Below are 22472 nucleotides of genomic sequence, written 5' to 3' on the forward strand. Positions count from 1 at the left end.
TGGGAGTTACTGGGATGGAACTGGGAGTTACTGGGGATGGAACTGGGAGCTACTGGGGATGGAACTGGGAGCTACTGGGGATGGAACTGGGAGGGACCTTGAGGGAGTTATGGGAAAAGAGAGGGGGTGATCGGCCTCGTACCCGCAGCAATCCCACCTCAAGCAGCTCCAGCTGCTGAGCCCCGCACCAGTGACCCCATTAACCCACACCAGTGACCCTATTAACCCACACCAGTTACCCCACTAACCCCACACCAGTTCCCCCATTGACCCACACCAGTTACCCCACTAACCCCACACCAGTTCCCCCACTAACCAGCACCAGTTCCCTCACTAACCAGCACCAGTTACCCCATTAACCAGCACCAGTTCCCCCATTAAGCCCACACCAGTTACCCCACTAACCAACACCAGTTACCCCATTAACCCCACACCAGTTCCCTCATTAACCCCACACCAGTTCCCCCACTAACCCCACACCAGTTCCCCCACTAACCAGCACCTCCAGCACCAGCATCCCTGCAGGACCCGGCCTCTGCTCCAGCATCACTCAGGGCCCTCTGGAGCAGAATTCCAGGTTTTTGTCTGGAATCCATGGATTTTGGGGGGAATTCTCCCCCTCCACCCCACTTTCCCCAGGCTCCGGAATCTGAGTGCCAACCACCACGTGCACCCTGGAAAACTTTGGGAATTCCACCCCCTCCCCTTCCCTACCATGGGATGAATCCTCCCTGTGGATCATTTCCTGCCTGGATCCGTTTCATCCCCGTGCCTGCACGAGGCTTTGGAAAACAACAACATCCATGGGGAAAAAAAAAAAAAACCAAAAAAACCAAAAACCCGCCCCAAAAAGCTGGAGGTTGTGGCAAAAATATTGACTTCAAATGAAATGTGGCAAACAGGGAGATGAGGAATTCTCTCCCGGGAAGCAGCCGACGCTGAGCAAACAGCAGAAGTGCTGACTGGCTCTCCGTGATGATCCATGGAGAAACCTCCCGGGAATGGGAGCCAGGAGCATTTCCAGCCTCTTTCCTGAGGCAGCTCCAAGGAAAACATCCATCTCCAATCCCTGGGGGGGGTTTTTTTTGGTTGGAAAATCATGTTTTCCAAGCCGGAATTCCCAATGCCTGCCCTCCTGCTGGGTGTGTTTGCCCACGGCTGAGTCAGGTAAAATCCAGTTCGAATTAAATTGCGAATTTCTGTGCTGAATTCTCTGTCCAAGCATCTCCCAACGACCCCTCCGAGGCTTTTAAATCCCGTTTTTTAGTGGGATTTTTATCCCATTTCGACTCCCAGAGCTCGGAACATCGACTGGCGCTTGCTCTCACAAAAATCCCATCTTCCAGCTCCCTGGGGGAGATTTTCCAACGGGAGCTGCTCATTAGGATTTTCCCCCGTCCTTTAAATCCCATTTTCCACCCAGGAATCTCTTCCCTGGGTCGCACCTGCTTGGCTTCACCACCAGAACCGGGTTTGGAAAAGCTTTTCCAAAGGGATGAGTGGGAGGGAGGCTGCCCACAGCCACCACTCTTTGGGGTGAATTCAGGATTCAAAAATCCCGAATTTAGCCTGAATCAGGGAAGGAATGAGCTCTTCCAGCTTTTCCAACCCCCAGGAAGCTCAGGTGTGTGACACCCACCTGCCGCTTTCCCAACGGAGCCATCCGGGAGATGCCAAGCGAGCTTGGAGCGGCTCCAAGGGGAAGAGGAAAAGCAGGAAAAAAAACCCCAACCTCTCCAGACATTGTGGTGCCAGCCCTGACTCGAGACCGGCGTGGCCCCAAAATGCCAGCGCCCAGACGGGCTCTTCCCAAAGAAAATTCCACGTTGCAACAGGGCCGGAGTGCGGGATCGGCTCCGGAGGCGCCCGGACACGGGCAGGGATTGGGAGCGGCTCCAGCTCTGGATGGGACCTTGGAGAGGCACAAATGCTGTCCCTGTCCCAGCTCATGGGAGGGAGGGATCCAGGTGGGAATGGAGCAATGCTGGGATTGTGTAAGTGCCGGGATTTGGAGCAGGCTGGGATGGAGGAACGGGTTCCACGGCGTCAGCCCGGTGTGGAACGAAACAGAATTCCAGAATTGTGTTTCGGTTGGAAAAGCCCTCCAGGATCATCAAATCCAAGCTGCTCCTGATTCCCACCCAGTGCCACGTCCTGTTCCTTGGACATCTCCAGGGATGGCAACTCCAAACCTCCCCGGGCAGCTCCTTCCAATGCTTGACCCTCCCTTTCCATGAGGAAATTCCTCCTGGAACATCCCAACATCTGCCCAGCACCAGGCCACAGCTGGACACAACCCCACGGACACTCCAAGCTCGGAGCTGCTCCTGGCAGGGAATGGGCTGCACTGAATTCAGGGATTTTTGCCAACACAAACCCCAAATGCTCTGATCCCACACATTCCTCATCCCTGGAAGTGCCCAAGGCCAGGCTGGATGGGCTCGGAGCAACCTCGGATAGGGGAAGGTGTTCCTGGCCACGGGATGGGCTTTGAGGTCCTTCCAGCCCAAACCATTCCAGGATCCCGTAATTAACATCCCTTTGCCAACCAAGTCTCAGGGGAGAATCTTTTCCCTAAGGCAGGAATGCACCTGGAGTGGGAGAGTTCAGCCCTGCTGGGAAGCAAAACCCCAAAATCTGAACCCCACACTTTGGGGTGAACACCCAGCTCCAATCCCGGAATGGAGACACTGAGCTGCACTTTGGGATGAACACCCAGCTCCAATCCCTGAGCTGCACTTTGGGATGAACACCCAGCTCCAATCCCTGGGCTGCACTTTGGGATGAACACCCAGCTCCAATCCCGGGTTGGAATGGGGACATGGAGCTGCACTTTGGGATGAACACCCAGCTCCAATCCTGGGTTGGAATGGGGACACTGAACTGCACTTTGGGGTGAACACCCAGCTCCAATCCCTGGGCTGCACTTTGGGATGAACACCCAGCTCCAAACCCGGGTTGGAATGGGGACACTGAGCTACACTTTGGGGTGGACACCCAGCTGCAATCCCGGGTTGGAACAGGGACATGGAGCCGCTCTGGAATGCTCATTCCCTACAAAAGGGACCTGCTGGCACTGGTGCCCGGCTCATTCCCGTTCCCCCGGCCACGTGAGTGACCTTCGGCAGCGCGCACATCACGTGAGGGAAACGCTGCTGCTTCTCCTCCTCCGCCCATCCCCACAGTCCTGTGACTTTCCCTCCCCAGCTCTGTTTTTATCCCTGCTGGAGCTCCAGAGGGTGACAACGATGACACAGCCACTCCCCCCCCCAAATCATCCCCAAAACCCCAGAGGCCTCATCCACAGCGGGACCCATGGATTCAGGAGCCTGATGACTCCTCTGCACTTGTTACATCACCCAAACAACCCCAGCCGAGGCCGCTCTCGCCGCGTGACCGCGGCCGTTTCCCCGCAAAACCGCGGCTTTTTGGGAAAAGCCGATGACTGCAGCATCATGTGAGGGTTTGCAACTCCCAGCTCGGGGCTGGATGTGTGGGGAGGGAGGAAGCTGAAGGTCCTTTTCTTTTGTGCCTCTCGCAGGAAGCGCGGTCACGCTGGGCTGGCGGCGCTCCAGGGCTGAGCTCAGGGCTGGAGCTGCTGCCAGAGGGGCCGGCGAGGCTAAAAAAGGAATTTTCCCCTCTGTGTGAAAGGGCTGGGGAGGGAGGCACGTGAGGGAGCTGCTCTGGGGTCACGGGCAAGCTTTGGGGGTTTATATTTAGAAAATGATCTGGGAAAAGAACCCAGAAATTGGCAAAGCTGAACTTGCCTCGGAGGAGAAGAGGGTTTGGAGAGATCGAATTATGGCCTGGCAGGAGCTGAAGGAGCTGGCAGGGAGGGGGAGAGGGGTTGTTTACAGGGCCAGCATAAAGGGAATGGCTTCCAAACTGGCAGAGGGAAGGCTTAGGTGGGATTTGGGAAGGAATTCCTCCCTGTGAGGGTTGGGATGGGGTGGAATTCCCAGAGAAGCCGTGGCTGCCTCGTCCCTGGAAGTGTCCAAAGCCAGGCTGGAGCAACCTGGGATAGTGGGAGGTGTCCCTGTCTGTGGCAGAATGATCTTTACGGTCCTTCCAATCCAGGGAATTCCACAATTCCATAAATCCACGCAGTTCCCGATGGTGCCACAACGATTTTTTGCCTTCTCTTTTTATATCCCTTTATATATTCCCAGTATCCTTAACACACATCCTTACAATCCTTTAAACCCGCTATCTTAACATAATCCTAAACCAAAAACCCCAAACACCCTAAAAGCCTCACAAGGAAAACCCGAAAACCCTGAAATTATCTTGGAAAACCAAGATTCTCCCTAGAAAAAGAGAGGGAAAATCCTTGGTGCTGCACAGGATTCCTGCTTTGCCTCGAGTCCCTCGTTCTGAGATTCAGCAGTGCTGCTCCTACCTGGAGTCTCCCAGGCTAAAAATAAAGGGAAGAGAGGCAGGATTTAGCATCCTGTGAAAAATTCCAATTTGGGAATGCCAGGAAAAGCTGCTGGGAGCTCGGTGCTACTATGGCTACAAAAAAAAGGCTGCAGCAGGAGGAGTGAAATCCTTGGCACCGTGCGGTTCCTCCTCCTCCTTTTCTACCTTCTCCTCCTCCCTCTTCCCAAGCTTTCCCTGGCACATGAGTCACAGTCCCACCTCCCCGAGCCCTGAGGAACCCACTCATCCCACTTTTCCTCTTTTGGTGTGCAAAGGGCAGGAAAAACATCCTTGAATTCCGAGGAAGGGCGAGCTGAGCCCGCCCGAGCCGCATCCCTGGCAGCGCACGATCCCACGGCGCTTCCCGATTTTCCAAAGCGCCGCTCCCCCCATCCCAGAGCTGCCTCTGAAGGCGTTTTGTCCCCCACGTGTGAGCAGCACATCCCTGCAGACAAACACGGCCCCGTTCCCGGTGATTCAGCCCCGTGGCTGGGACACATTCCCAACTTTCCCAAATGTCACAGCAGGAGCGTGCGCTCGGCAAGGGATGAGGGGATGCAGGGTGGGAACGTGCCCGGAGGAATGCAGTAAGGACAGTCCTGAATTTAGGGAGGGATGGATGGATGGATGGATGGATGGATGGATGGATGGATGGATGGATGGATGGATGGGTGGATGGATGGATGGGTGGGTGGGAAGTGCCTTAAATAAAGGGGTTGGAAAGCGTTAAAAATAACGGGATTGTTTGGATCCGGCTGCGGGCACGTGGGATCGGCTGGCACGGACCAGGCAGAGCTCTGCTGCCATGTGAGGAGCCTCTGGAATGACTGGGATGAGTTTTCCAGAGGCAGGAGCAATGGAAAAGCAGGGGGATCGGTGCTCTGGGAATGGCCATTCCCAAGGAGCTGGCAGCGCTGGGAAGGGATGGGCTGGGACTGGAATTCCGTGTCCCACCAGGAGTTCTGGATTCCCAATGTTTGATCATTTATCTGCCAGTCCTGACTCCTGGGATGGGACAGGAGATTCCCAGCCTGGAATCCTGCAAATCTATCATCACTCCATCAACTCCAGCCCAAACTGCTCCTCCACATCCCTGCAAGAGTCCAAATCCAGGGATATGGAGCAACCTGGGATAGGGGAAGGTGTCCCTGCTGGAAGTGGATGAGTTTTAGGGTCTTTCCCTATCCTGGGATTTCCCATCCTGGGATTCTGTGGGATCAGGATCGATGTGAACAACACCCAAAAAAGCCCCCCTGGGCTGACATTCCCGGGGCAATGCCAGCTCCTCCCTGCTCCGAGGACATCCCGGCTCCTCCTCGCTCCCACCGGGATCGCGTTCGGATCCGGCTGCCGACCCCAAATCCTTGGCAGGAAGAAGAGGATGAAATGAGTCCTGGAATGCTGGAGCTGGATGGACCCTGAGCGGTGCCACGGGGCCGGGAGGAGGAGTGGGAATCTGCACTCCAGGCTGTGCCAAAGGCAGCAGATTCCAGGGAATATCTCCCTGAGGGAATCAATCAATTGATCGATCAATCAATCAATCCGGGTCAGCAGATGGACGGGAATGGAGGGAGTGGATCTGAATAGAATTATGGAATCCCAGAGGTTGGAAAAGATCTGGATCACCGAGTCCAAGCCACGCCTGGATCTTGTCACCCAGCCCGGAGCACGGAGTGCCACATCCAGGAATTCCTTGGACACCTCCAGGGATGGGAATTCCAAAGCTCCCTGAAGATCATCCCATTCCATGGGTAGAGACACCTCCTGCTATCCCAGGGTGCTTCAGCCCGGCCTTGGACACTTCCAGGGATCCAGGGGCAGCCACAGCTGCTCTGGGAATTCCATCCCATTCCCTCACCACTCTCACAGGGAGGAATTCCTTCCCAGTATCCCACCCAAATCTCTCCTTTTCCAGTTCAAAGCCATTCCCTGTGTCCTGTCCCTCCAGCCCTCGTCCCAAATCCCTCTCCAGCTCTCCTGGAGCCCCTTTAGGCCCTGCAAGGGGCTCGGAGCTCTCCCTGGATCCCTCCCTTCTCCAGGTGAGCACCCCCAGCTCTCCCAGCCCGGCTCCAGAGGGAAGAGCTCCACTCCTTTATCTGCTCCAGCAGATCCTGCCTGGGCAGAATTCCCCCTTCTCCCGCTGCCCACAATTCCCTGGATGCAGCCCAGGACTCGGGGGTGGTTCCAGGTGCCAGCACACGTGGCTGGGACACTTTGGCAAGCAGCAGGAGCTGAGGGCAGAATTCCAACCCCTGGCATCCCTTGGGCGCTGTCATTTGAATCTCGGGATTCAGATATCCCGTTCCAAAGGTTCCAAAGGTTCCAAAGGTTCCAAAGGTTCCAAAGGTTCCAAAGGTTCCTCGGGACAGCAGCTGGCCCCGTTTGTTGTTTGTAAACAAATCCTCCTGCTCCAGACAAACCCCAGGGCAATCCAATTCCCAGATAACTCCAACTTTCTCCTCAAGTTCTGCAGAACCGCCCTGGACTCCCGGAAAAGCAGCAGGAATGGGAAGCAGGGTGTGCTCCTCGATCCGGCCGCCAGCACAGCACGGAATTCTGGAATGGTTTGGCTTGGGAAGCACCTTAAGGAGGATCTTGCTCCCAACCCTCTTCCTCCAAGAGGAATTTGGGAATCTGAAGCACAAACTGCTCTCCGTGCTCATCCCACAGTCCCCTCCCTCGGATGTGCTGCTGGAATTCTCCTCCAGGATGGGAATTAAGGGAAGGGTGATCCCGGAATTCCAGCTTGAATTGAAGCCCTGGTGTGGCTCGGTGCTGTTCAGGAGCTGATCCCTCCTGGAGCAGCAGGCGACTCCTGGGATTTTTGGGATCAGTGGATCCCATCCAGCTCCCTCCAGGTGCACCAGGAGACCTGAATCCAACCCAAAACCCCAAAGGAGGAATCCCAGAACTTTGGGATGGCTCAAAACCAGAGGGAACCTGGAGCTCTGCTGTGTCTACAGCTAAAATCCCACTGTCTGTAAAAAAAAAAAACATGGGAAAAGATCTGGGATGCTTCCACGTGCCTGGAATCCTTCCCAGCCCCAAACCCTCAGATTCCCACAGGGAATGAGCACGGAGCCCATCAAAGCCCGAAGATTTCCCCCCCCCTTTAATTTCTGTTCAAGCCACGAACGCTCCCAAATATTTATCTCCAAGAATCCCAGCTCTGATCCCATCGAGCTTTTCAAGTTTAGGGATCAAAGTTATCCGGGGTTTTTGAAGGTTCTGCTCCAGTTCCTACTGAGTTGTTTCTTTTAGGGAAAAAAAAAATCCATTTTTCATGGGGGAAATGGAGAGAAAACGGCTCCGTTTTGGCGCAAAAAAGGAACATCAAAGGCAGCTGAATCTCTAAAAATTGCTGGAGGCAATTCCCTCTCAACAGCTGCCGGAATTAGAGCTCCCCTTTCCCAGAAAAGCTTTGGAAGCGCTCTCTGTGTCCCACCCACCCCGGCAGCCACCAGAGCTGTGGGGACACTGCCCCACGTGTCCCAAACATCCCAAAAACCACCTCGCGATCCACCAGGGAATGCCAGATCCTTCCAGCTCATCCCATCCCACCCCATCCACGGGCACGGACAGCTCCCACCATCCCAGGCTGCTCCGAGCTGCCCGGGGACACTTCCAGGGATCCCAGGGGCAGCCACGGCTTCTCTGGGAATCTGTGACATCCAAAATCCAGGCTCTCCAAAATCCTTAAATTGGGGCTGGGAACTCCAAGCTGGAGCCGTTCCCAGCCGGTGATGCCTTTCCCAGATGGAATGGCACCCGGATCAAAACATTCCAAGGCCTTTTCCCAGGGGTTGGATTCCCCCCTCTGTGGGAAAGCCGAGCTCATTTGCCCCAAAACCTGGGAAAACAAAGAGGTGTCAGCTCGTCTGAGGAAGGAAAATCAACATCCAAGAGAGGGAGAGAGCAGAAAAGGATCAGGTGTGGGAAGGGTGGGAAGAGATTCCAGCGGCACAAATGAATTCCCACCACAGTGAGGCCCCTCAGCCACATCCAGGGCACGGATTTGGGGTGATTCCAAGGGAAAACGGAGCAGATTTCGGGTCCCCAAAGCCCTGCAGCAGCTCCTCCCTCTCCTATCCCCAAATCCAAGCTCTTGGAATGTGGGAAAACGGGAGCAGAATATTCCAGAGTGCCTCCATCCCTCATCCCCATCTCCTGTGACTGTCCCCTCCAAGGGCTGCGGCCTCGGGAGAAGGGAAAAGGCTCCTCAGAGACCCCCCAAAATTCCCATTTTTCGGGGTTTTATCCACTTTCCCCGCAGAGCTCCGGAGGAAGGAAGAGCAGCAGGACAGGTTTGGGAAGCAGAGGTTTGGAAAAGCAGCTCAGGTGACTCAGGGAATTTTCTTCCCACCTTGAAACCCCGGGAGAAGGGGCAGCCGAGGGAATTTTTTTCCCCTCTGCTCTGTGGGATTCACACCAGGGCCGGGCAGGAATTCCAGGCGTGAATTCCGTGTGTTTGGCAAGCCCTGGGGAAGGCCAGGAATTCCCAGGAATTCCCAGCAGCAGGGCTTTACTCAGAAGGGAATTTCTGGGATCAATCCCCCCATCCTCACCTTCCCGAGGGTTTTGGGAGGGGGTTTTATCCCGTTGTGGGTGCTCCACAATTCCAGGTATCCCAAAAGCTGGGAATATCTGCAGGAATGCCCAGAGCCAGGCTGGAGATGTGCTCTGGGAATAAAATCCCCAAATGGGATGGAAATAGGGTGAAAAGGATCTTAAAGCTCACCCACTTCCAGCTCCCCAAGCTCCATCCCAAACCCCAGCATTCCTTAATCTCCGAGCTGCTGAACAATTCGGGAAGAGGAAAGAATTCCCAAGGGATTCAGGCCTGGGAAGCACCAGCAGAGATGATGTGGCACAATTAAATCAGCAAAATCGGCTGGTTAGGCTCAGAGATTTTCTGGGATTCATCCAGAATTCATCTGGGATTCATCCAGAATTCATCTGGGATTCATCCAGCTGCCCCAAATCCATCCCATTCCATCACCAGGGGATGGGAATTTTCAACCAGGAGATTCCAGGGAGATTTCAAGTCCTTGGTTGGTTTGTGCTGGGGGTGCCTGGTCCTTCCCCTCCAGCTTTTCCTGCTCCTGGCAGCTGCTGGCCCTGAGGCCACCAACATTCCTCAAAATTCCCCGGAATTGGGAAGGTTTCAAAAGAGAAAGAATTTAAAAGGAAAACCAATTCCAGCCGTGTCCGAGCCCAGCTCAGGCTCAGAGGTTGGATAGGATGGATTGGGCTATTTTTGGAGGTTTTTTCCCCCCAAAATCCCCCCAAAAAGAGGGATGTGGATTATCCCTTCCCACCAAATAATCCCTGGAGAGCGATGCAGCTTCGGGATGGGGCAAAGCAGCACCAAACCCAAATCGATCCAGGCTTGATTTGCCTCTTCCTCTTTTTATTGGGCTCCTTTTCCCTGCAGATCTGGAGCTGGCCTGGCAGGAAAAGCTGAATTCCAAGGAAAAAGCAGCTCAGGGATGAGCCCAGAGCACTGGAGAATCCCAAAGCAGAGATTTCTCCGCTCCAGACTTTCCAAAAAAAAACAAACCCCCAAAACCCCAAATTTTCCTCTGGGGTTTTTCCAGTGAAAAGAGAACGGACTCAGCAACTGCGAGGCTTTTGCTCCATCCCGTGGAATTTGGGGATTCCTGAGGAATTCCAGCCAGCTCCAGCAACAACCAACTCCAAAATCCATCGGGTTTTAGGCAAGGTTGGAATCTCCAGAGGGTGGGGCCGGAGCTGGGATCCCAAATGGAACCAAATCCCAGGGAAAGGGGCAGGGGAAGGGGAGCTGAGGGCTCGGGAATGGGAGCCTGGGAGAGCAGGGAAGGGGGAAAAGAGACAGGGCAGGGAGGTGGATGGGAATTTCTGGGAGTTTTGTATGGATTTAATGGGGTTTTATATAAATTTATAGGAATTTTGTATTAGTTTAAAGGGGTTTTGTATAAATTTATAGGAGTTTTCGATGGATTTTAAGGGGTTTTATATAAATTTACAGCAGTTTTGTATGAATTTAAAGGGGTTTTGTATTAATTTATAGGAGTTTTCTATGGATATTAAGGGGTTTTATATTAATTTATAGCAGTTTTCTACTAATTTAAAGGGTTTTATATAAATTTATAGGAATTTTGTATTAATTTAAAGGGGTTTTATATAAATTTATAGGAGTTTTCTATGGTTTTGTATAAATTTATGGGAGTTTTCTATGGATTTAGAGGGGTTTTGTATTAATTTGCAGAAGTTTTATACTAATTTAGAGGGGTTTTATATAAATTTTTAGGAGTTTCCTATGAATTTAAAGGGTTTTGTATAAATTTATAGGAGTCTTCTATGGATTTTAAGGGGTTTTATATAAATTTACAGGAGTTTTCTATGGCCTTTAAGGGTTTTTTTATAAATTTATAGGAGTTTTCAAGGAATTTAAAGGGGTTTTTTATAAATTTATAGGAGTTTTGTATACATTTCTAGGAATTTTAGATAAATTTAAAGGAGTTTTATATAAACTTATAAGAGTTTTATATAAATTTATAGGATTTTCCTATAAATTTAAGGAAGTTTTCTATAAATTTATAGTTTTATACAAATTTATAGGAGTTTTCTATAAATTTGAAGGAGTTTATATGAATTTATAGGAATTTAAAGCTCAGTTTTTAAATCTCAGGTCTCAGTTTTCAGCTTAGAAAAGCAGGAATTTAAAGCTCAGTTTTTAAATTTCAAATTTCAGTTTTAGGCTTAGAAAAGCAGGAATTTAAATCTCCGTTTTTAAGCTCCAGGTCTCAGGTTTAAGTTTAGAAAAGCAGGAATTTAAAGCTCCGTTTTTAAGCTCCAGGTCTCAGTTTTAGGCCTAGAAAAGCAGGAATTTAAAGCTCAGTTTTTAAGCTCCAGGTCTCAGTTTTAAGCTTAGAAAAGCAGGAATTTAAAGCTCCGTTTTTAAGCTCCAGGTCTCAGGTTTAAGTTTAGAAAAGCAGGAATTTAAAGCTCAGTTTTTAAGCTCCAGGTCTCAGGTTTAAGTTTAGAAAAGCAGGAATTTAAAGCTCTGTTTTCCGCTGTTGAGCTCAGGGAGGAAAGGCAAACTCTCCTTACAAACCAGGCCTGGTTTTGCTGCTGCCCCAAACCCCGTCTGCCCCAAACCCCCTTGGGTTTGACCCCTTTTCCCTGGAAACATTTGGGATTTTCACCTCAACCCTCCCCACAGAAATCCCTCACCCCACACTCACTCCCAACCAGCCGGAATCTCCCGGCAGCACGGAGCCTTTCCCAAATTTCCCACAGCTTCACCCTGCCCTTCACCCAAAACCTCAGCTGAGCAATCCCCCAAAACCACCAAAATCCCAAAAAAAACCTCTGTGACAGCTCCAAATTTGGGAATTTCTCCCCAGACAGCCCCACGGGACTCCGCCAGCACTGCGGCTTTGCTGGGAAACAACCCCAAATTCCAGGATTGGGGTTTTCTCTTTTTTTAGGGCTGGCTCCCCCAGCAGAGGTGGGGAATGTTTTGTGTGGATTTGGGGAGGATTTGGGGAGGATTTGCTCCTCGGTTCTGGGGTGCTGCAGCAGGAATGGGATATGTGGGTGTTTCTAGGGATGATCCCGGTGTTTTTTCCAGGGAAAGGTTGGATGATCCTCCTGGCAAAGGCAGCACCCAGCCAACCCCAGCAGCGGTGATCCCTTCCCTCAGCTGTCCCAAAAAACTCCAGCAGGGTTTTGGGGTCTGGAATGAATCCCCAGCAGGTTTTGGGGTCTGGAATCATCTCCCAGCAGATTTTGGGATCTGGAATCACCCCTCAGCAGGTTTTGGGGTCTGGAATGAATACCCAGCAGGTTTTGGGGTCTGGAATTTTCTCCCAGCAGGTTTTGGGGGTTTGGAATGAATCCCCAGCAGGTTTTGGGGGGTTGGAATGAATCCCCAGCAGATTTTGGGGTCTGGAATGAATCCCCACCAAGTTTTGGGGTCTGGAATGAATCCCCAGCAGGTTTTGGGATCTGGAACGAGTCCCCACCAGGTTTTGGGGGTTTGGAAATGAATCCCCAGCAGGTTTTGGGGTCTGGAATGAATCCCCACCAAGTTTTAGGGTCTGGAATGAATCCCCAGCAGGTTTTGGGGTCTGGAATGAATCCCCAGCAGGTTTTGGGGGGTTGGAATGAATCCCCGCCAGGTTTTGGGGTCTGGAACGAGTCCCCAGCAGGTTTTGGGGTCTGGAATCACCCCTCAGCAGATTTAGGGGTCTGGAATGAATCCCCAGCAGGTTTTGGGGTCTGGAATGAGTCCCCAGCAGATTTGGGATGGTTGGAATGAGTCCCCAGCAGGTTTTGGGGGGTTGGAATGAGTCCCCAGCAGGTTAGGGCCTGGAATGAATCCCCAGCAGGTTTTGGGATCTGGAACAAGTCCCCAGCAGGTTTTGGGGGGTTGGAATGAGTCCCCAGCAGGTTTTAGGGCCTGGAATGAATCCCCAGCAGGTTTTGCAGGGCCATCCATCACCGTGGATGGTAATGGGGGCTGCAGCTCACCCCAAAGGGCAGGAGACACCCAAGGACAGAACTCCCAGCCAGGACTCACAGCCCCCAGGGCGGGAAGGGAAGCTCCCACCCTGCTCCAAGTCTCCCTCGAGGCTGTCCAAGGCAGGGTGAACATCCCACCCTTGCCCCTGCTGGGCTGCAAGAATCCCTTGAAAATCCCTGCCAGCAGCCCTTAAAGGATTAACCGTGCCCCATAACAATAAAAGCTCAGGAAAACAGCAGGGATGTCGCAATTTTTGTCTAAAAAACCCGGATTTGTTTCTGTCCTTTCTTAGGCAGGGAGCAGAGGAGCAGAGCTGGCAGCGCCAGGCTCAGAGGCCACCACGAAGAAAAGGGCTCATCCCAGCTTTTCCCTGAGCCAACACCACCCCATGCAGGGATTTCTGAACCACCCCGAAGCGCTTTCCAAACGAATTCCCAGAAAATCACGTGCCTGGGCAATGGATTCAGGATTGGGAAGCTTTCCAATGTTTTCCTGAGCGGGGCTAAGTTGGGAAGCAGCCAATTCCCAACTCCTGGAGCAGCTCAGGAGCTGCCACTCCACTCCTGGCCAGCTCTTTGTGTGCTCTGAGGAGCCTCCAAGAGCTCCAGGCTGGGGCTGGGAACGGATTTTTAGGGATAGAAGCACGTCGGAGCGGTCAGAAATCTGGGATTCATGGAAGGGATCCATGAGAGGGCTGCACAAACAACTCTGCAGTCACGGGGGTTTGAAAGGCTCTTTGAATTTCTGCCTGCAAAGAGGACAGAGTGCAAATGCCACAGACGTCTCCGAGGCCTTTGGATCATCGGTGATGATCCATTCCCACCTCCTCCAGCCTCGGGAATGAGTCAGGCAGGCTCTGAGCAGGACAACACCTCCGTGCAAAGCTGGGTCACTGCACCCTCCAAACTTTCCCTTCGCCGCTAAAATGGGATTTTTGCAGCTCACAGAGCAAAAAAAAAAACCGCCGTGGGTTCTGTGCAATCCTAATAAAATCCAGCTCCAAACCACACAGAGCAGCACCCACGAGCAGCAGCAACAGGCACAGCAGCCTGGAAGTTTTTTCTCTGCCCCATTTTCTCTCCTTGCTGCACATCTGGGCAGCTGTGGAGGCTGAAAGCTGAGTGGGAAGGGGAATAAAAAATAATAAAAAAAATCCCACCTCCAGCTGGAAGGCACCCAAAATCCTGGCTCCAGTTGGGGCTGAAACAGCACCTTATTTAGACAATCCCAGGAATGTTTCAGAGGCCACGCCGGCTGGGGATTTGCATAATGGGTGTCTGTATCTTGCTTACCTAACAGCGCAAGAATCCCGTCTGTCAGTAAGTCTAGACTGTGGTGTTGAATCCAGGGAATCTCCCAGCCAGGAATAACACAGAGGCAGCAGGGCAGGGTGCTGCCATCTGCTGATGGCAGCCGCGCCCCTGGCAGGGATTGGGATTTTTTGGGGTCATTCCGGGGGTGCGGAGCTTGGCTCGGGGTTAAGAGTGAGGGGGAACATCCATCCTCATCCTCATCCTCCTCCTCCTCATCCTCATCCTCCTCCTCCTCCTCATCATCCTCCTCCTCATCCTCATCCTCCTCTCCCTCCTCCTCATCCTCCTGGGAAAGCCAGCTGGCAATTCCCAGTGCTCCCGGTGGCCCTGCAGAGCCTCACCCCGCTGTGCTGGCTGGCTCCGGTTGTAATGGAAGCGCTGGGAGCCCTTTGATTAAGGAATCTCGATAATAATAATTAATATTAAAGCCGAATAATTAATAAGAGTCAAAGCAAAGCCCAACAACGGCGGCCCGAGCGCGCCCTCTGCCGCCCGCAGCGCGGAACTGCAGGTAAAGAAATCCAGGGATTTCCCCGCCGCCAAAAAAAAAAAAGGGATTTTAAGGGATTTGACACCCGAAATGCACAAAATCTGCCACAATTTCCACTTCCGAAAGCCTGGACGCGACACGCAGGGAAAGACGGAGCTCTGGAGCCACGCGGATCTCAGCTCTTTGGGGCGACTCAGGAGCAGCACCCGTTCCTCCTCATCATCCTCATCACCCGAATTTCCTCCTGTCCCAAAGCAGCACCAGCCCCAAACAGCTCCCAAATCCAGGGAACACGGGCTCAGCCTCCTTTTCCATTCCCAAGGGTGTTCCCAAGGATCCAGCACTGTTGGAAACCCAGCCCTGGGACAACACCACCTCAGTTCCCAGCTCTGGCTCCGTCACCTCAGCAATCCCGAGCTCCCGGACCTCCACCCAGGGCAGGAAATGTGGGATCCCACAAAAGAGGCTCCACGGAAGGTGCTGGAGGTGGAAAGGAGAGGCCAACCCCCAAATTCCTGCTGTGGAATTCCCAGCTCTTGAGCATTCCCAGCAGCAATAAATCGGATTTCTGTAAAGCCTGACAAAGGATTTTGAAGCGTTTCATTCCGAATCCATCTCTCGTCATCACAGTGAGGTCAGAGAACAACCCCCACAGGCAGCATCCCACTTAAATCCAACTGCAAGATGGAATTTGGGGGGGCCAAAACAGGGGAAATATCTGGAAAATGGGAAAAGGAGCAGAAGGTTTCAGAGCAGAGCAGTTTATTCCGCCCTCTGAGACCACCCAAAGCTCCGGAGTCATTTTTGGTGTTTCTGATGGAAAAGTCAGGAGGTTTGGTCGCTGTGTTGGTTCGTTAGCTGGAGATCACTAATTACAGCGTGCCAGGCAATATTCCAGTGGGATTGTTGGTGTAGGGAAGGCTGGAAGGGAGGATTTTAATGGTTTTAATGGGATACAAGGCAGTGGGGAAGAGCTGAGCTCAGCAGGATGGACACGGAGCCACACAATTCCAGAAGGGAGCAGGGTCAGGGATTGGGAAGCTGAGGATGAGACGGGGACAGGAGGCACCTCCACGAGGGGACATGGGCAGCATTTCATGTTCCAGCACGGAGCAAAACCAGGATCGTGGAATTTGAGGTTGGAAAAGAGCTCTGGGATCATCGAGTCCCAGCTGTGCCCGATGCCCACCTTGTGCCCAGCCCGGAGTGCCACATCCAGGGATTCCTTGGGCACCTCCAGGAGTGGGGATTCCAAACCTCCCTGGGCACTTCCAAGGCCTTTCCAGGAGGAAATTCCCACTGATGGCCCACCTGGAACAGCTTGGGGCCGTTCCCTCCTGTCCTGGTGTCCCCTGGGACCCCCCTGGCTGTGCCCTCCTGGCAGGGACTGGTGGAGATTGGGAATGTCCCCCCTGATCCCGCTTTGCTCCAGGCTGAGCCCCTTCCCAGCTCCCTCAGGAATTCTCCAGCCTTTCCCAGCTCCCTCAGGAATTCTCCAGCCTTTCCCAGCTCCAGCCACACTCCAGCCCCTCCACATCCTCGTTGTGAGCACCCAGACATGGACACAGCAGTGTCCAGCACCACTGACCCTTCCCACGGGATAAAATCCCACCCCCAGCAGCCTCGGCTGCTCCACACATCCAGAGGCTCCGGCAAAACCCAAAAACGACGGAAACAACCCCAAACAACAGAGTCAGCACCTCCAAATCCACCTCCAAACCCATTCCAGACCCTTCATCCCGACCGTATTCCAGGTAAAACGAACCCAATTAATGGGAGATTAATCACGAGGTCTTTGCTCACCTTCCTACTGCAGAGCAGTCTCGGCCACCGTCCCGGATCCGGGGGGATTCCTCGATTCCTCCTGCCAAGAAAAATGGGAATTCAGCAGCTCCATCACGGACACCCCAAGCAGACAGTGCTGCCTTATCAATGGAGTTACAATTCGGGATCTCTCCTCCATTGATTGCAATAATTAATGAGTATTGCTGAGGCACATCCCTGCTTTGCCCGAAATCCAATGATTTACTGGAAAATCAGGGCTGACATTCATTCATCCCTAAGAATACCAGGGAAGCCGTGGGATCAGGGTTTAATCTGGATTTTTATAAATTTCAGCCATGACCTGCAGGTCACTTGCCCCGTTTTTGAGGGGGAATATGAAGAAGAGAAGGAGTTTCCCCCATTTTTGGAGGAGAAATGTGAAGAATAGAAGATGTTTGTCCCATTTTTGGGGGGAATATGAAGAAGAGGAGTTTCCCCCATTTTTGGGAGGGAATGAGGAGAGGAAGAGGTGCTTATCCCATTTTTGTGGGGGAAATGTGAAGAATATGAGATGATTGCATCATTTTGGGGGGGATGTAAAGGAGAGGAAGCGTTTGCTCCATTTTTTGGGGGGGGGATCAGACAGGGAGAAGCATTTGCCCCATTTTTGGGGGGAAATATGAAGAAGAGGAAGAGTTTGCATCATTTTTGGGGGAGCAATGTGAAGAAGAGGAGGAATTTCCCCATTTTTGGGAGGGAATGAGGAGAGGGGGAGGTGCTTATCCCATTTTTGGGGGAGCAATGTGAAGAATAGAAGGAGTTTCCCCCGTTTTTGGGGGGAAATGTGAAGAATAGGAGCTGTTTTCCCCATTTTAGGAGGGAATGAGGAGGAGGAGAAGCATTTCCCCCATTTTTTGGGGGGGGGAGGAATATGAAGAACAGGAGCAGTTTGCATCATTCCAGAGGGGATTCCAGAGCATTTCACCACACAGACTCCCCTGGCTGAACACATCCTGGCAGGTTTCAATTCCAAGAAAACCCCAAGTGCTGGGCTGTAGGAACGAGGTGACCTTTGGAGAGTTCCCAGCCCTGCTGAGAACCCCTCGTGCCACACGTTGGAGCTGCCCTGGCCCCTTCCTGCTTCCCATTGCTCAACCCCTGCTGAAGTCAGAGCTGGGAGGCAGCGAGGGATGAATTCCAAGAATCCATTGGAGCTGAAATCCAAGCCTGCTTGTTTTCCCTGCTCGCTGGCTGAACACAAACAAGGTTTGGGTTTGGGGTTGTTTTTTTTTTGTTTGTTTTTTTCCTCCCTTGCTTTTCTAAAGAAGTCAAACCCACGTCAGTGATTCTGGCCTGGGGTTCAGGCCAGGGCTCGCCTGGCTCCTTTCACCTCCTTTTCCTGCAGATTGCAGGGAATTCAGGGATGAGGAACAGCCAAAACAAGCTTTTTTAAAAAAAAAAAACAACAAAAAACCAGTTTTTTGGTTTTTTTTTTTTTTTACAAATGTCACATTGCAGGGCCAGAAATGGGAAGGTGAAGGCAGGAAAAAAGCTGGAATTGGGGGCAGGTCAGGAGAGCAAAAAGGAGTGGGGGGTAAAGGCACAAACACTTCAGACAGCTCCAGGTTTGGGATTGGCCTTGGAATGGCTGCCAGAGGATCCCTGAGGATCACAGAATCATGGAATGCTTAAAGCCCACCCCGTTCCACGCCTTCCACCATCCCAGGTTGCTCCAAACCTCTGGAATTGGATGTTTCCAGCCATTCCCTCTGCTCCAGGGAGGTTTTCCACAGCTCCATCCAGGAGTCCCTGGAGCCTGGGGAGGCTTTAGCTGGATTTGGGGAGGGGAGATGGAAAAGAGCTCCTCATTCCTGCTGGAGCAGCCCTGATTCCCTGCAGAATCCTGAGATTTACCCAAAATGACTGAAATTCCTGGGAATTCATCACCAAAATCCAGCTGATGGAGGAACAGGGGGGGCATGAGCAGGAGTGTGAGGCTGACAGGAGCTGGAGCTGAGCTGGAAACCTGCAGTGACAACACACCACATTCCTTATTTCCCTCGGTTTTCCTTGGAATTTGTCAGTGCTGGTTTGGATTGCTCCTTCTTTGCCTTCCTTTCAAAGCAACGCACTAAAAAATGGGATAAGCACCTCTTCCTCTCCTCATTCCCTCCCAAAAACGGGGGAAATTCCTCCTTTTCTTCACATTGCTCCCCCAAAAATGGGATAAGCACCTCCCCCTCTCCTCATTCCCTCCCAAAAATGGGGGAAATTCCTCCTCTTCTTCACATTGCTCCCCCAAAAATGATGCAAACTCTTCCTCTTCTTCATATTTCCCCCCAAAAATGGGGCAAACGCTTCTCCCTGTCTGATCCCCCCCCCAAAAATGATGCAAACACCTCCTCTTCTTTACATTCCCCCCCCAAAATGATGCAATCATCTCATATTCTTCACATTTCCCCCCCAAAAATGGGGCAAGTGCCTCTTCCTCTCCTCATTCCCTCCCAAAAACGGGGGAAACTCCTCCTCTTCTTCATATTCCCCCCAAAAATGGGACAAACATCTCCTCTTCTTCACATTCCCCCCCCCCCAAAAACGGGGGAAATTCCTTCTATTCTTCACATCCCCCCCAAAAAAATGGGGGAAATTCCTTCTATTCTTCATATTCCCCCTCAAAAATGGGGGAAACTCCTATTCTTCACATCCCCCCCAAAACCAGGGGAAATTCCTCCCATTCTTCACATTTCTCCCCCAAAAAATGGGACAAACACCTCCTGTTCTTCACATTTCCCCCCAAAAACAAGGGAAATCCCTCCTATTCTTTACATTCCCCCCCCAAAATGATGCAAACCTCTCCTATTCTTTCCCATTTTAGGTTTAGAGCTGCACTCAGAGACCCCTAAATCCTGCCCCATTGCCACCACTCCCATTCCCTGCATTCCCTCGGATCTGGCAGCACCTACAGCAGGACCAAGGGGCCAAACAACCCCGCAGCCTCCCAGAAGGACAAATCCCATGTTTGGCTTTCCGCAGGAACCGGCCCCTTGTTTCCAGCCCGGCAGGATCCCGCTGCAGGATCTGCTCCAAGAGGGAAAACAAGGCTGACCTCAGGCTGCTGGAATCAACTCAGCCCCCTCCCTCCCTCCCTCCCTCCTTCCTTCCTTCCTTCCTTCCTTCCTTCCTTCCTTCCAGCCGTGTCCCGGTGCAGAGGTGAGGAACTCGATATCCCACAGGCTCCTGGCTACAGATTCCAGAGCCACGCAGGGAACGCTCCTGCTGCCATCCTGAGTGAGGACACCGAGCTGGGGACACCCCAGGGACACAGAGGCTGTGATTCCCTCCAGGAAACATCCTCTGGATGTTGTGGAGCAGCAGCAGCAGCAGCTCCAGGTCTGGAAGTGGCCGTGGAGGGCCTGGAGAGGCTCTGCCTTCTCGCCACAAACGACAATTCCTCCTGGGAATGTGTCACACTTGACAAATTGGGCAAAAATTTGGCTGCATCCAGGTTTTCCTGGCCTTCCTTCCTTCCCTGCCTAGCCAGAACTATTCCTTTTCAGGGATGCCTTGGAGGGAGTGTGGGCAGCAGGAAGGGGAATTCCTTTGCCAGTTCCCTGGGAGCACCAACAGTTGGGCATGCAGAGCATCCTGGAGGGCCAGAGCCGGGAAGGAAACCGGATCCTCCAGCCCACCAGAATTCCCCACTCTGGAGCCAGGAATCCCGGGGGAAGGAGCAGGAGCCTTTCCATGAGGAGCTCCCAGCTCAGCAGCAGGAATTCTGTGCTGCTGGGATCCCTGTGCTTCCCTCAGCTTCCCCAGGATCCAGCAGGATCCACTGCTCCAACTGAGATGAATAAAAAGCTGTAGGAAAAGATCAGCCAGCGCTCAGGAATACGAGAGCCAGGCTCCTCCTGGAGGAGGCAGCAGGTGTGGCTCTTCAGATTGTCAAAGAATGGGTTAATACATGAAAAAACCACAAAAACAAAAGGTTCTGTGCTCCTAAAAGAGTCCAGCATTCCCACCTGGACAAGGCTGGGATGATATCCACTGTTCCTGGAAAACCAACCTGGGGGGTTTAAGGTGAGAACTATAAAAAAATCTGCATTTGCAGAGGATCTAAAAAGCGAGTCCTGCCTGCAGTGCTCAGCTTGCTGTCGGAGTTCAAAGATCCATCAGCAAAGATCCAAGGATTTCAGCAGAGCCAGCTTGTGCAGGACAGCCTGGGCATTCCCATTCCTGGCTCCCCTGGCAGTGGCTGGAGTGGAGCTCTGCCCTCCTTGTCCCAGGGATGACCTCCAGAATGGCTGGTGGCACCTGGAGCTGTCCCAGAGCCACAGGATCCTCCTGGGATGGCTGCTGGATCCCTGATCCCAAAACCACAGGATGTGGAGGGTTTGCTGAGCCATGGGAAATGATCCCATGGGATGTGGCAGTGCCAGGCCACGGCTGGGAGCAGCTGCGATCCCGAGGGAAGGAGCTGCCAGGAGCTCACCTGGAGCCCAGGTTCCCAAGGGGACAGAGGAGTTAAATGGCTGAAGGTGAATTTATCCCAGAATCATGGAATCCCTGAGGTTGGAAAAGACCTCCAGGATGACCCCAGGATGCTCTGCATGCCCAGCTGTTGGTGCTTCCAGGGAACTGGCAAAGGAATTCCCCTTCCTGCTGCCCACGCCCAGCTGTGCCCGATGCCCACCCTGTCACCCACACCACATCCAGGGATTCCTTGGGCACCTCCAGGAGTGGGGATTCCAAACCTCCCTGGGCACTTCCAAGGCCTTTCCAGGAGGAAATTCCCACTGATGGCCCACCTGGAACAGCTTGGGGCTGTTCCCTCCTGTCCTGGTGTCCCCTGGGATCCCCCACCCCGGCTGTGCCCTCCTGGCAGGGACTGGTGAGGATTGGGAATGTCCCCCCTGATCCCGCTTTGCTCCAGGCTGAGCCCCTTCCCAGCTCCCTCAGGAATTCTCCAGCCTTTCCCAGCTCCCTCAGGAATTCTCCAGCCCCTTCCCAGCTCCCTCAGCTTTTCCTGGTGCTCCAGACCTTTCTCTGGACACGCTCCAATCCCTCAATGTCCCTCCTGATGCTCCGCTCCCTGCTCAGAATTAAATCAACAAGCACCACGGGTTTCATTCTGTCACTTCATGCTCCATGAATAGCACCAGATCCAGGTCCAGAGCTGGACTTGTCACATCCCTAAAAATATCCTAAAAATATCCCCCTATAAATAGCAAATTATCCAACAATTGCACCAGGGCAACCACCACAAAACATCCACGGCAGAGCTTCACATTTGAACTCTTCCCCATGAGCAGATCCTTTTTTCCCCCTGTGCCCTTTTCCAGCCCACAGCTCCAGGTTTTTGGGGGTTTTTTGGGGGGGAACATTTGCTGTTGGAAGCTCATTGGGAAGTTGCTGTGGAAGTCTGCGTTGGCAACTGGCTCTGGAATATTTTTTAAGTCCTAAAAAAGGAAGGATTGGAGGAGAGGGGAAGCAAAAAGGGTCTGCAGGGATTCTCATCCTCAGGGATCTGAGCTTCGGGCTCAGGAAATTCTTTGACAGGACCTAAGTGACCACACTTGACATTTTCAAATCCTTCCAAAGGCAAAGGCTGTCCCTGGAAAGGCTCAGGAATTTTGGGAAGCAAGGGGAAGGACTGCTGGCAGCCAGGGAACAGCCCAGCACCCCAATTTCACACATCTGGTGGATTTCTGTGGGGGAAAAAGTGACATTCCAGACCACGGGAAATAAACCAGAGTAACTCAGAAGTGGAATTTTAGCATGGAATGCCTCGTGGATCCAAGGATGCAACAACACATTTCCCCCCACCTGGGATATTCCAAGGGATTTTTCCAACCCACTCATGCATTCCTGCCCAGGAATTGCTTTTCCTCGAAGTAAAAGAGGGAAGAAAGTTTAAAATAAACCCTGCAGACAGCAGCATTCCACCAGCAGGAGCTCGTTCCTCCCAGGAACCCAT

General features: G+C 52.5%; 1 protein-coding gene across 2 annotated transcripts in view; it reads right to left on the reverse strand.

The window, feature by feature from the left end:
- GNG7 (G protein subunit gamma 7) overlaps nucleotides 1-22472 on the reverse strand; it is a 50853-nt gene that overhangs the window by 12559 nt on the left and 15822 nt on the right. The window contains exons 1-2 of one of the 2 annotated variants that reach the window (XM_068996933.1): nucleotides 19462-19530; nucleotides 16538-16598 (exon numbers count right to left, since the gene is read on the reverse strand). The gene's annotated coding sequence lies outside the window, so the exon portion shown is untranslated. Of the gene's footprint in view, nucleotides 1-16537; nucleotides 16599-19461; nucleotides 19531-22472 lie in introns of those variants that run through there. The other variant, XM_068996932.1, reaches the window with a different exon arrangement.

Source organism: Aphelocoma coerulescens, chromosome 28 (genome assembly GCF_041296385.1).
Source record: "Aphelocoma coerulescens isolate FSJ_1873_10779 chromosome 28, UR_Acoe_1.0, whole genome shotgun sequence".
Classification (NCBI taxonomy): Eukaryota; Metazoa; Chordata; class Aves; order Passeriformes; family Corvidae; genus Aphelocoma; species Aphelocoma coerulescens.